Below are 12,251 nucleotides of genomic sequence, written 5' to 3'. Positions count from 1 at the left end.
CTTATTATTGTTATACGGTTTAGCTAGGATGAAATTCATTGTGAGAATTTGCTTGGATATTTTTTTTTTAGAAAATCATGAGCTGCAATTAGAAGTCTGACTTTAATCTCAAGTAAGCATGCAAGTTTTTTTAAAAAGAAATTTCTTATACAACTTCTTTTGTATTTCCAAAAGCAAACGAACTTAAAAATCCAACTCAAACATGAATCCGTATTTCCAAAAGTGAACGAACTTAAAAACCAAGTCAAATACGGATGAAGTACCAAAATATACCGGCAAGAAGATCTTCTATTTTTATAATAGTCGAGAAAGACTAAATGAGAAATTTGCGCCTGTAGTAGGTCATTGTTCTTGACCATGCACATGACCCATACAACACTCAGCCAGTGCAAGCAACACTGTGTGTGTCGAGTGTGCTCCAATTCATAGCATTGCAGAAATTCACATTGATATGAAAGAACCATTGTGATGAATGTTAAAGAATCAGCAAAGCCTTGTTCCGTCTCCAGATGCCCTGGATATTTGTTCCTAATGTAATGTGGATATGTGGAAACATCAGGAATCAGTACAGTTGACAGCTGAACCACAGAACGGAAATATAGTGCCTTTGCATAGAGCTAGATAAGTTAAATTACCATTCAGAAACAAGAAAAAACTAGTCAAACCTGTAGCATTGGGTTTTTATTCGGAATTTAGAATCACTAACATTTGGTTCTAGTTAGACAGAAACTGACACAATTGATCAATAATGCAATATTCTAGTAATTGCGATCAAAAGATCATCAATACATGAACTCTGGATCAGAAATTAATTGGAATCCTCAACTGTTGTCCTTCATCGGCCCTGTGGGTGCATCATATCAGAGAAGATGATCTTTTGTCCGGTGATGCTCATTGTTGAGTAGGTCGATGGTTTGTCAGTACCCATGATAGTTATCAAGTCTGGTGTTCTCTTTGACGATGTTGTTGCTTCACTGAATTTTTTGTTATTCTCTGCATTCTCTTGCAGCTTCAGTGCAGCTTCCAGACTCCAAAGAACATCACTCATCAGCGGCCTGTCGATGCTGCGATCAGCAACACATTGTTTTGCACAATCAGCAAACATCCTAAGGCAGGGAGGACTGATTTCTCCATGGAGATGTGGATCAATAATTTTGCCAAGCATGCCTTTCTTCTGGCAAGATAGCGCCCAGTCACGCAAGCTTGCTTGCTCTTCAGGAAGCTCTATGTTCACTGCAGGGCGCGCGCATAGGATCTCAAACAACACAACCCCAAAAGAGTAGACATCTGATTTTTGGGTAAGTTGCTTCCTCCGGTAATACTCAGGATCAAGATATCCGAAAGTTCCCTTCACAACTGTGCTGACATGGGTGCTGTCAATGTCTGGGTTGGCCTTGGACAACCCAAAGTCTGAAACCTTTGCCACCCACTTGTCATCCAATAGAATATTGGCAGTCTTCACGTCACGATGGATAATGGTTTGATTTGCACCCATATGCAGGTAATGCAGCCCTCGGGCTGCACCAATGCAGATCTTGAGGCGTTGCTTCCATGGTAAAGATGGCTTATTACTGTTGTAGAGGTGCTCCCGAAGTGTCCCCTGGGCCATGTATTCATACACCAATATCATCTCATTCTTTTCCTTGCAGTATCCGATTAGAGACACGAGATGACAATATCTAAGCTTGGACAACAACTCAATCTCGGTCTGGAACTCATGAACACCCTGCACAGATAATGGGTTGCTCCGCTTGATCGCTACATTTTCGCCATTATTGTCTATTTCTCCACGGTATACATCCCCAAATCCACCTCTACCAAGAAGAAGGCTTTCATCAAAGTTTCTCGTTGCAACTTGTATTTCGTCAAAGGTGAAATTCCGACAAAGATTTGATGGTGAATGGTAGAATTCAGTTCGATAAGTCATGCACTTTTTATCAGTCATGAAAGAATGCTTCGCTACCTTCTTTAGTCTGCAGATGATGCACACAGAAAAACAAGCGATAAGCATAGTGGCAGTGCTACCCATGGCTCCACGTATGGATGCTGGGACAGCACCCTTTGATTTCCCTCCACCAGATACCCCTTTAGGGTTCACATCAGACTTTGGTTGTGGTGGAAGTGGAGGGTTAAGGCCAGCAAGACTTTTTTTTCCAATGTCCTGTAGCTTGAAGACCTCAAGGCCATTTAGTATTGCATCGTAATACTCTGGTCCACTTGAAAGATCAGGGTGAAGTGCAACCCACAAGTCCATCTGACCAGAACCAACTGTGACGATAACATAGTCGGTATATGTTGTTATGCCAATTCCTCCACTCCAAACAATTACATCCATTTGTTCCTGTACCGTCTGGTTGTTGATGTAAATGAAGAACGACCTCTGGTTCACCTTGGTTATAGGATACTGGATCTCACAAAAATGGAACCTTAGGAGGTAATAGAACCCTGCATCAACTGGTAAGATCCATGTAAGATTGTAGTGAAGGTTGATCTGTGCAATTGGCCCCATTGACCTAGCTGTTCCATATACATCAGCAGGTGCGATATAGTTTGGCATAGTACTTGGATATGTGATGGTGACATTACTATTTTTGCTGAAGGTGACCCCAAAGGCAGAACCATATATATATGGGGAATCATTCTCCCATGAACGATAGAACATAGAATCACCTTGTGGACTGATTGTCATGCCCCCAACATTGAGGCGGTACATGGTACATTGTTTGGAAACTGATCATAGAATCTATATCAGATGGATCGGGGTTGCCATTGGTAGGTGGTATAGGTGATAGTGTTGTAAAGATGTCGGGCGTGGGGACAATCTCAATCCCATTCACAAATGCGTAAGAGCCATTCTGCGTGGATGGGAAAAAGGTGAGGTCCAGGCTACCTGAAGTGACATTCAGCGAGAATTCTCGAAGGATGTAGGCATACTTTGCAGCTAGAGCTGTTTGCGAAGCATTGAAGTTGTCTAAAAGGGTCAAATTGTTGGTTGTGACACCAAAGTAGGCATCTCTAGAAGCATAGTTGCCATATGCCACTGGATAGAAGTGAAGTCGCACAAACATGCGGCCTGGGATAACTGGGAAGGAATATGTGTAATTTGAAATGAAGATGCGGGATGTCATGTAAGGGACAAGAGATGGAAGGGAAGGGTCGTGATATGAAGCTCTAGCTGCAAGCCCTTTCACTGATGGTGCAAACGTGGAGCTAGTGTCCCCATCCCAACTCCGATTATTGCTATCAAGTTGCATGGCAGAGGCTCCACAATTTAGGAATATTGGACTAGAGGATGAGAAGTAGTTATCAGCCGCTATGGCGATTGATAAGAGGGTTGACAGTGTGACCCATTGGGTAGTAGCTAGTAGGCTTGGGTGCATCATTGGTAATGATGGTTGTGAAAATTAAAAGTTTTGAGCTTTCCTTCACATCGATTTGCTATAGATTCCCGGAAAACATAATGCTACAAGATAGGTGATGCAATTGCATACTTTCTCTGGGTAGGGCTTGGGCGTGAAAATTAGAGAGTTCGGGGGATTGTACTGTTTTTTAAGTCGAGAAAGCATGTCCAGATAGCTGTAGAATTCCCTGCAATCACAAGAAAGAATTCGGAACTTTAGCAAATTGTATCATGAAAAGAAGAATAGAAACTTAAAAACTTGAATTATAAGTTTCTATTTAAGAAATTATAATCAAACTAAGATCGCAGCAACACAAGATTATGTCATCGAAGCAAACACACTAAGGTTGTGTTCGTTTGGTGAGGTTGGGAACTCACCTCCCATGCACGTAAAATGAAGCGACTTATTAGCGCATGACTAATTAAGTATTTGCTAATTTTTTTAAAAAATGAATTAGTATATTTTTTTAAAGCAACTTTCGTACAGAAACTATTTTGCAGAAAAAACACACTGTTTAGTAGATTGAAAAGCGTGCACGCGGAAAATGAGGGTGGTGAGTTGGGAACTCTCTTAAAAGAACACAACCTAAGTTACACATTGCCCCCAAACCAAACACACACCAAACACACTAAGCACTATGAGAAACCACTGGTAAATTCTACATAAGAGAACATACTTGAAAATTATGGCTTGATCCATTTTCTTGGATAATACTAATTCCTCACCACCTAGTAGGAACTATTGGCGCATACAATTTTTATGCTGGTATGGATATCATCTTGTCGTCCGTCCCACCGCTCCCCTTCCCCACCCCCAAAGAGTGATCCGGCTCAACATCCATCATCACATATTGCAGATTGCTCGACCGCAGCTAATGTTACCAATTGGATCATGACTCTTCCTCACCTCTCAAACAAACTCAAGAGACATGATCCTGACGACATAAAAATAGACAAACCATTAACACGCATGCAATCTTTGTCCTGGTGCTGCTGACCCCTATTGAACCGTGATGGTGCAGCAACTGCTAGTAACCCAAGCATGTATTTGCTTCATGGGATGGGGTGGGATGGGATGGGTCAAGCCCACTTTCGAGGGTGGGTTAAGTGGGATGGGATCATACATGAAAGAGAATATTCCCCAAAGGTTCATGTTTACATTATCCCTCAAAAATGGGTGGACCAATACAATAGATTTTTCTCTCACATTGACATGTGGGGGTATCCATAAGAAGTAGGACCATCCCTCCTAAAACACATGGATGAGTTTAACACATCCCACATAATCCCCAAACCAAACACATGCCAAGATGATGCCCTCCAGCATGTCACGTATGTCCTATCTCTCGAATAACCACAAAAATGGAATCCTCATATGTGAGAACATATGGTGCTCCTTCGTTTCCATCCATATCTCCACCAGAGTCACCACTTTATGGCCATTGTCGACATAATTCTATATCTAGACCCATCATTCTGGCAAACACCAAATCCCCCTCTAAAAATTGAGGACACCATTTAGTCTGTAACGATCGAGAACTGAAAGTGCATATATGGCACTAATTCTTTTGGTGATTAATGAGAACCAATTTGAATTTAGTAATGGGATTGTTAATTGTTTGAAATAGTAAATTTTCTACCTCATGATGCAAGGTGCAAAAGACAGTTTGGAGACTTTTGGCGAACTTCTAATATTTTGCTTTATTGAGTCCAAGATACCATACTATTAAAACGGAAGCCACATTAATAATTGGATTATAATTTAGTGCTAAAAGTTGCATTTTCTCAAAGTCTTGGTACTTTTTAGGTTGGAATGTCTGACTCACTGACAGAATTCCAATGCATTGAAATTTTTTTTTAGCCGAGTTGAGGGTTGGGCTAAATTAAAAGTGATCAAGATATTCGCTGCAATTTTGGAATATCTGATCCATCGGAATCTTTGTTTTTCTGAGGAACTCGATTATGTGTTTGGGATTAAATTCTTGACTGGAGTTTTCAATGCTTACATCAAATACCAGACGGACCGAACAATCCAAAATTCAAAGGACTCAACTCTTGGGTAGAAACAATATGCTCCATCACATATCGCCTAGTAGTATGAACATAAGATCACCTGGAATGCCTTGTATTCCTTGGAACTTGAGTCTCAGTTTGGTTTACTTCTTTGCTTTTGGAGTTTTCGATATCAAAATTGGAATATCCGACCAGTATTTTTGCGAGACAATATTTGTTTGTCACAGTTGGAGCATATCCATCGATGAAGTCAGAATATCCAAGGTGGGACTAAAATTACCAACCCCCTCCCCCAACTCCCCCACAACGACCAGATTTTATGTTGCCTATTTAAACCTCCACCCAACCCTTCTGTAAGGTTATCCATTCATCCAATTCAATCTTGCTTGTGGGTAGAGCTTTGTCCTATAGTGCTTTGGATCTTGAACTCTTTCTCTTGCTCTCTCAAATCCTTCTCGATCGTTGTGGTTCGAATCTTTGGGTGTGTGGATTTGGAGTTTGGGACCAAGCATGGGCACAAACAGACATGGGATAGCTTGGGCTTGAGCCCTATGCCTAGCTCTATAATCCCCAATCTAATCTTGAAATATGCTATATAATCTGTGAAAATATTTGAGCTCTAACTAGCTCAGGCTTACACACGAAGGTTTTATGGCCCTGCCGCTGTGACCAAGTGTGTGCTTCTCTTGATATTTGAGCACTATATATGGTTGTTTCCATGTAGTTGCGAGGGATTTATTATTGGAGGTGTTGAGGACTCGTATATGGCTAGGTGTCGACCTCGGTCACTATTTTGATTGTGGTGAGCCAAGGAAGTTTGCGAAGGCTGGATCTTGTTCAAGCAAGGAGAGATGTACAACAAGTCGAGGAGGATTGCATTTGTAGAACCTCACAAGGATAGGGTTGAAAAAGATCTGGATATTTTTAAGCTCCTCTACGGATATTTTTAAGCTCCTCTACGAAGACGTAGAATCTCGAGGTTTCGAACTCTGGGAAATACATTGTTGAGTAAATCTATAAGGACACGATTTTTTGGGCTGACAAAAACTATTTTACAAAAACTATTTTAGTAAATCCCTAATTCCAAATTTTTTTTGTTCTCTGAGAGTGGTTAAGGACTAACTGCCAAAAGATCTAAAAAATCCCTGCTTGAGACCTTCCTAAATCACTGGTGGAGAAAGGGGCTTTACTCCCGGTTCGTAACCCCCCTTTAGTCCCGGTTTTCAAACCGGGACTACCAATCCGAGACTAAAGATCACTATCTTTAGTCCTAGGTGAAAAAACCGGGAGTAAAAATCTATCTTTAGTCCCGGTTGGTGTTACCAACCGGACTAAAGATAGAGCTAGCCTAGCTAGATTGGTTGCTTTATTATTATTTTCTTTTCTTCATTGTGTTTTTAATATATTGATTTCACTCCATCCCCATCCCAAAATCCCAAATAAATTATCCCCAAATCAGCCATATTCAAATAGATCACAAAATCTTAAAACAAAATTATATCACAACTTCTACAAAATTCATCACAAATACATCACATATTCACGGACATCACACACAAATCAAATACACAGATCCGAGTCACAAATTCTTAAAAAAAAGAAAAATAACACAGGCTGCCAGCCACTGTCGCGCCGGCCGCCGGCGTGCCGCCGTGCCGCAGCGCCGCCTGCCGCCGCGCCGCCAGGAGGCCGCCCGGGCCTCTACCCGCTGTCGCGAGGCCACCGCCCGGGCCTCCGCCCCGCCGCTGCGAGGCCGCCGCCCGGGCCTCCGCCCCGCCGCACCGCAAGGCCGCCGGCCGCCCGATCTATCAGTAGGATGATGGGGAGGGAAGGAGAGAAGTTAGAGAGGAGGAAGAGGAAGGGAGGATGGGGGAGGGAAGGAGAGGAGTTAGAGGAGAGGAGGAGGAAGAGGAAGAGATGGGATGAAGAGATAAGGTTAGTGGAGGAAGAGGTGAAGAGATAAGGCTGCCCGTCTCCTCCTCCTTGATCTCGCAGATGGCAGATGCCTCGTACTCTCCGTCACGATCTTTAGTCCCGATTGGTATTACCAACCGGGACTAAAAATAGATCTTTAGTCCCGGTTGGTAACACCAACCGAGAAAAAAGATGCTATCTTTAGGGACTAGAAATAATGTTACCAACCGGGACTAAAGATTAAAAAGCAGCTCTAAACTTTTGAACCGGGACTAAAGATAATCTTTAATCCCGGTTTTTATTGCAACCGGAACTATTGTGGATTTTGGCCGACCGAGTAAAAATGGTTTCTCCACCAGTGAATCTTCAACCCAAAAATCCCGATCCAGTTTCAAATTCCGGAATTCGAATTTCCCTCTGATACCTTTCATAAATTTCCCATCAATTTAAGGCCCGTTTGGTAAGGCTCCAAACTCCAACTCCGAGCTCCAAACTCCTACTCCAGTGAGAGCTAGCTTCTATTGGAGTTGAAGGCTCGTTGAAAAGTGTTTGGGTACGTTTCAGCTCTAGCAAAATTGAAAAAAAAAATAGCCGCCGGCCCCAAGCGCGCCCCGCCGGTCGTTTGCCATCCCCAGGCACTCCGCCGGCCATCGGCCGCGCGTCGTCTCGGCGAGTGCCGCACGCCGCCGGCCCGCTAGCTGTTCGACGTTCCCAGACGCGCCGCCGGCCACGCGTGGTCTCCGCGCGCCGCTGGCCCGTCGCCGTCGCCCGGCGACGCCGTGGAGCTAGGATGGGATCGGGAGGAGATGGGGGAGGAGAGAGAACGGGAGGAGAGGAGGAGTGAAGGGTAGTTGAGTGGTAATTTTTTTGTGTAAATAGACTAAAAAGTTAAAGGGTAGTGGGTCTTTTGGGGTGGATTGGAGTTATGGAGCAGCAAAAACCTAGCTCCATCCCCGTAGTTCATTTTCTAGGAGTATCTCTGCTAGCTCCACTCCAAAAAACGGAGGATCTGGACTGTTTGGCACAACTCCGTCTTCATTTAAGTTGGAGTTAGGAGCTAGAGCTGTGCCAAACGGGCCTAAATATCAATTTCTATCAAAATTTCCATTGAAATTTTATTCCTTGGCCTTTCCTTAATTTCTCGAGTTCAAGTATCAAATTTGAATTCAAACCTGAATTTGAATTAATCAAAGTTCCATCTCCATTCATCGATTTGAAAAATCCCACGAATCACTATTCATCTTCGGCCAACCATCTTCCTCTTCCTCCCGCCGGCCCAACCTCCTTCCTCTCTCCATCGCTTTTTCTCCTTTCTCCCACGCAACCTGCGCTGACCAATTAGGCCCAATAGCCCAATTCCCTCCAAATGCGCCACCACCCGAGCCATAGACTAGCGCGCTCGGTCGCTCCATGGCCAGCAGCGGACAGTAGGGCCCACCCGCCACGCCTCCTTCCTTAAGCCGGCAACTACAGCTGCAATGCCGCCCAACCGCCCTTGCAGCTCCGCCACATCGTTTCGTTGCATCGATGTCGTCCCGATAGCCCACCGCCTTCGGTTCCCCCTGACCTCCGCACAGGTTATAGTTGTCATCGCGCCGCTCCTAGCTGCGACGTGAATCGCACACCATTGCCTCTCTTCTGTGTTAGCTAGTGCTGAGCTCAGCTTTAAATTGGCCGACGAATCCCTCACTTTAAAGCTCCAAGCCACCCCCTCTCCTCCTTTTGCACCACACCATGTACTTTCCTCCTCCCTCTCCTCTCTCCCATCCACAATATATTACCGCCGCTGGCGCAAAATCCCCTCGTTTCACCACTGAGCCTTCTCCTCCTCCCTCCTTCCTTTAGTTCGCGATTACTGCACCCTACCAAACCCATCCCGAGCCTCCTCCACCGTCGATTTGGTCGTTGCCGGCAACCAAATAATGACCACACTCCACCGAGCCTCTTCACTGCTAGTCGCCGACCATCTTCACAGTCCCTCCTTCCAATCCAACCCATTCAATAGTTTCGCCCTCCTCTCCGTTTCCTACTCCTACAGCCATCCCATCCAGCGAGCCGCGCGCCATTCGATGGGGCACCACCTGCCACCGCCGACAACTGTCGGCGCAGCCTAGGGTCGGGGGCTAAGGGTGCAAGTGGGTTGACCCGTGAATCCACTTATATCATAAATAAGTCGGTAACTCGGGGCATCTCACAGCTATGGACCACGAATGCTACCTCCTACCTCAACCCATTGAACTCCAGCCCACCAACCCATTAACCCTTTACTGAAGATAAAGTCTAGTTCACCTCCTGGCTGACCCAACCTGTTAGCATCTAATCCAAAGCCAATCATTTTTCCAAAATTCTTTTAATAATTTTCTATAATCCAAAAAAATGTTTTAATCTTTAAAAGTTCACTTCTCACTATCCTCAATTCCGATTGACCCTATTTAAGTGTCCATTTTTTTTATATAAAAGTGAGATATACCCAACGGCAATATTAGTAATCAGTAATAGTATTTTCTTTCTGGGATTTTGTGTGGTTTTCTCTCTATTGCACTTTGTCAACGACGACAAGAATAACTTTGGATGCAGAATCTTGAAGGTTTCAAAGACGAAGACAGAGGAAAATCACCCTTTGATCATATTGCTCCCAGTGTATAAAACTTTGTTTGTAAAATTATATTGCTAGCATGCACATTAATTTGACCGGCCTCGATTTGTGCGACGAACCGAAGGACCTACATAGTAGTTGAATATATAGTACATGGGTATTTTGCTAGTGGTAGTAAAATTAATCTAAACATTTCAAAAAAAAAAATCACCTAGAAGCGCATATATGCTTATTGGGAAAAGTCCATTTGTGGCCATTACTGAACTTAATTTTCTCAAGGTTTTTTTTCACCGTGATGAACTAAGACCCTTTTTCTTCTCATCATGCATAAACTGCCGAGCGCGCTATAGCTCTTCGGCTGCAGGCGTACATATTGGAGTTGCCTGCTAAACAAGACGCCATGAACGACGAGAGGTTTACATATATATGTTCGTCAAAGCTAGAATTGAAGAACAAATCAGGTCAGGTGCTGCATATATATAATTATCGTTTTTATTTTGATCTGGTGTGTTTTGGTGCAGGCAGCGCATAGCATATGCATGTGTTGAAGCTAATTGATTGACATGAAAGAACTCACAGTACGGGGGCGAACGAAGGTATATACGATCTTCGCGCGCGGCCTGCGCGTCGATCGGTCTACTTGACGTCGCCTGGCCTGCCGCGTCTCACGCGCCAACTGAGGTCGTGGGCATGGGCATTTTATAACCAAGTGAATGAATATATTAGCAGGGGCAAAAAATATGGCGCCGGCCAATTTGTCAATATGCCATCCAACTTATCAATAAACAACCCAACTTTTTTTTTTTTTACGAAACACAAACATAATAAAAACGCGGACAACCACAATATGCGCACACTGGTTCTTCTTTTAACTATCCATTGCATAAAAAATAGAAAGTGTGACCTGTTTTAGGTAAATTTGCAACTAAGCAATTAGATATCTACGGCACACACCCTTCAACTGTACTAGCGATGTAGTGAGGTACCGCTCAATTAGACCAAAATAACTTCATCTTTTTACCTTATGTGTGTGGATAGATAAAATACACTACTAGAAAAAGCATTTTTGCAGGCGGTCAAAAGTGGTTTTTCCAGGCAGTGGGAAGGACCGTCTGTAGACCAACAACTGCCCAATGGCTTGCCTGCGATAATCCTCTGCACGAACAAAAAAAAGAAATCGCGCCTCGCCTCGCCATCGCCGCCCTCCCTCGGCCTCCCTCCGGCCAGATCTGGGAGGGGAGAAGTGTTGAGGGAGAGAGAGAGAGAGAGTTGAGAGGGAAATGAGTGGTGGGGAGGGGTGGGAGGAGAAGATAAGAATTAAGATTTTTTTTGGTAGGTACGATTTTTGCAGGTGGACCACATAAGGTTCGCCTGCGAAAATAGATTTTTGCAGGCGCCGCTTAAGTGGTCCGCCTGCGAAAATCATTTTTGCAGGCGCCGCTTAAATGGTCCGCCTGTGAACAGCGAACTTCACCCCGATTTATATTTTTGTAGGCGGTCATTTGGCTTCAAGGGTCATGTCCGTCTGCGAAAAAAAAAACCCACATTGGAAAAAATGTTTTTTCTAGTAGTGAGGTAGGAGTATTGAATAAATAACTCATCGATTTGCAGGTCAAAGGGTAGTGCTAGAAATGAAGTTCTTTTGGTGTGGAGGGAGTAGAATTTTAAATCTAGAAGTTTTCTCCTATCCTAACAAAGCTATATTCCTTCTCATCCCATGAGCAATACTTACTTTTCCAGAAAAGAGATATCAAAAGTAATCCCATAAGTGAGAATAAGATTGGAAATTCACCTGTGTATCTATTAGTTAGTTTTGACTCAAGTGGTGGTGAGAGTATATACCTCTCCCAAGAATGGGAGTTCTCTCAAATTTTACCATAGATTTTCATGGGTATTTTAGTTATTCAAGCAAAACATTGCTAAGGTGGATTTAATCATTCATCTTTTAATACGATATATAATATGCAAATGTATGGTATCGTCATATATTTTAATTCCCAAATTTACTATTTGAATTTTCTTCCCCTATCTTACGTTTAGGATAATATTTAATAAAAACTTCAAAATTTACAATCATCGATAATTTCTCAAATACTTATTTTTAAGGTTAAAACATAATAAATGGTACACGTCTTTCTTAAAAAATATTCGCATGGTATTATAAATTTATTAGATCTTATAATTTTTTTTGAGTTAATTGCTAATTCTTAGCTCTTTTATCAGAGGGAATGCTTAGTATATTACCCGGTGCAGTACTATATAATCGGATCCATTGGGATATAGACAATTTTGCAGCTAGACATCACAAAACGTGTTATCATTGGAGGA

The 12,251-nt window shown here is 43.1% G+C and overlaps 1 pseudogene; it reads right to left on the bottom strand.

The window, feature by feature from the left end:
* Nucleotides 1-587: 587 nt before the first annotated feature.
* On the bottom strand, nucleotides 588-10,593 carry LOC127773041 (receptor-like protein kinase FERONIA; annotated as a pseudogene).
* Nucleotides 10,594-12,251: the final 1,658 nt, after the last annotated feature.

This window comes from Oryza glaberrima, chromosome 5 (genome assembly GCF_000147395.1).
Source record: "Oryza glaberrima chromosome 5, OglaRS2, whole genome shotgun sequence".
Classification (NCBI taxonomy): Eukaryota; Viridiplantae; Streptophyta; class Magnoliopsida; order Poales; family Poaceae; genus Oryza; species Oryza glaberrima.
Note: the sequence above shows the minus strand (reverse complement) of the source record. Positions and strands in the feature narration are given on the sequence as shown.